This window comes from Montipora foliosa, chromosome 11, assembly GCF_036669935.1.
Source record: "Montipora foliosa isolate CH-2021 chromosome 11, ASM3666993v2, whole genome shotgun sequence".
Classification (NCBI taxonomy): domain Eukaryota; kingdom Metazoa; phylum Cnidaria; class Anthozoa; order Scleractinia; family Acroporidae; genus Montipora; species Montipora foliosa.
This window is the reverse complement of record NC_090879.1, coordinates 41,616,046-41,618,545: the sequence shown is the minus strand read 5'-3', so window position 1 is coordinate 41,618,545 and position 2,500 is coordinate 41,616,046. Positions and strand designations below refer to the sequence as shown.

Here is a 2,500-nt window from a genome sequence, read left to right as displayed (position 1 = left end):
CATTGGTGCCTCTAAGTTTATTTTAGATACCTTAAGTTTTGGTTATAAGATTCCCTTTTCACGGGAACCTACAATTGTTTTTCTTAATAATAATCGCTCAGCTTTGGGTGAGAGTGATTTTGTAGAATCCGCTATTCAGGAGTTACTTAGGGTTGGCTCTATTGTTTCGTGTACTCGCCCGCCTGACGTGGTTAACCCATTGTCTGTTTCTGTACAGTCAAGTGGTAAGAAGAGGCTTATATTGGATCTTAGGCATGTTAATTTCTTTGTGAATAAGTCCAAAATTAAGTTTGAGGATGCTCAGTCTATGCTAAATTTTTTGATCGGCGAGTCTCTTTCTAATTTGTGGGCTTATTCTTTCGATATTAAGTCTGGATATCATCATGTTGAAATTTACCCCACACATCAAAGATTTCTCGGTTTTTCGTGGGTTTTCAATGGGGTTCGGAAATATTTTAAGTTTGTCGTCCTGCCCTTTGGTCTTTCTATGGGCCCTTATATTTTCACCAAAGTTATGCGTCCCCTCGTCACGCATTGGCGTTCTCAGGCCCTCCGCATTGTAGTTTATTTAGATGACGGTCTGGGAGTATGTGGTACGAAGGATACTTGCCTTCGACATTCTTTGTTGGTGCATTCTGATTTAATTAGCTCGGGGTTCGTCCCAAATAAGGATAAGTGTATGTGGATCCCTAGTCAGTTGCTTCGCTGGCTTGGTTTTCACTGGGATTTTGCTCGGGGCTTGTTGTCTATTCCTGAAGATAAGATATCAGTTCTGCTTGCGTCCATAGGGGAGGTTTTTAGTTCTCGTGTAGTAACTGCCAGGATGCTGGCTCAGGTTACCGGGCGTATCATTTCCTGTATGCTTGTTTTTGGCCATATTTGCAAGATTATGACGAAAGCATTGCATTCTGTTATTGTAGATAGAGCATCTTGGAATGCCGGGGTTTTTCTTACTGATGAAGCTATTTCTGAGTTAAATTATTGGTGTGCCAATGCTCGGGCACTTAATTCTAGACCTTTTGTCTATCCAGTTAATGTTCCTCATCACATTGTCTATTCCGACGCTAGTGACGTTGCTTGCGCTTCTTACATTTATGTTGAGGTCGACGGGTTTCTTGTTGCCCACAAGAATTTTGATGATCTTGAAATGAAGCAAAGCTCCACTTGGAGGGAATTGAAGTCTGTTAGTTTTGCGTTGAGAAGTTTTGCTCCCATTTTGCATAATTCCTCTGTTAAGCTTTATACTGATAATAAAGCTATAGCGTTCATTACAGATTCCGGCAGCAATAAGCCACATTTAAATACTATTGCTAAGGATATTTTCTGTTTGTCTTCTGCTCATGGTATTAGGTTGTCAGTGGAATGGATTCCTCGTACGCTTAATCAGAAAGCTGATTATTACAGTAAGATCGTTGATTTTGACGACTGGTGTGTTTCCAACGATTATTTTCTTGCAATAGATTCTCGATGGGGTCCTTTCACTGTAGATTGTTTTGCTAGTTATGCAAATACCAAGTTGCCTAGGTTCTATTCGCGCTTTTACAGTCCCAACACTTTGGGTGTAGATGCTCTTAGTCATAGCTGGCAAGGTGAGAACTGTTGGTTGGTCCCTCCTGTTTGCCTTGTCACTCAAGTTATTGAGCATGTCAAATTATGTAAGTGCGTAGGCGCCCTTGTGGTCCCTTATTGGCCGTCTGCCATTTTTTGGCCATCCATCATTAATGAAGGTCGTTCTTTCCGTAGTTATATTGTTGACTTCCTTTACGTTGCTGAAGGGAAGCGAGTTTTTGTTCACGGCGTTAATAAGAATTGTATTTTTGGTTCTGATAATTTTAGTTCGTCTGTCCTTTTCTTGCGTATTAATGGCGCCAATTAAATCTAAGCAATTAGATTGTATTTTTTGTGATTTTCATCTGTTGGAATTAAACTGTTTGCCACTTGGCTTTGTGTGTTTTATTTGTTTCGCCACTGGGCTTTTGCACACTTGATTTACTCTGGATGTATTAATGGGGCTAAATAAATCTAAGCAATTAGATTGTATTTTTGTTTTATCAGCTATTGGAATTTAAGTGTTTGCCACTTGGCTTTGTGTGTTTATTTGTTTTGCCACTGGGCATTTACACACTTGTTTTACTCTGGATGTATTAATGGGGCTAATTAAATCTAAGCAATTAGATTGTATTTTTTGTTTTATCAGTTATTGGAATTTTAAGTGTTTGCCACTTGGCTTTGTGTGTTTATTTGTTTTGCCACTGGGTTTTTGCACATTTGATTTACTCTGGACGCCGCTGGTAGTAGCCCGTGTTAGACTAAAAATTCTTGTTCTATTTTTGTTTCTTCCTGCACAAGGTGATATTGCTTTTGCGCAGATTAGTTCCACCCTACAGAATCCTGAACTCCGAAGACTTGCCAGTTCTCTTCCGGCTCGTGCATTGCAGTCCAAGGCTCCACGCACCATTGATCAGTATTCCAGGTCTTTTCAGAAATTCAGAGTCTGGGC

The 2,500-nt window shown here is 40.0% G+C and overlaps 1 pseudogene; it reads left to right on the top strand.

Annotated features, from left to right (window-relative positions):
- LOC137977515 (uncharacterized) overlaps positions 1 to 337 on the top strand; it is a 1,434-nt pseudogene extending 1,097 nt beyond the window's left edge.
- Positions 338 to 2,500: the final 2,163 nt, after the last annotated feature.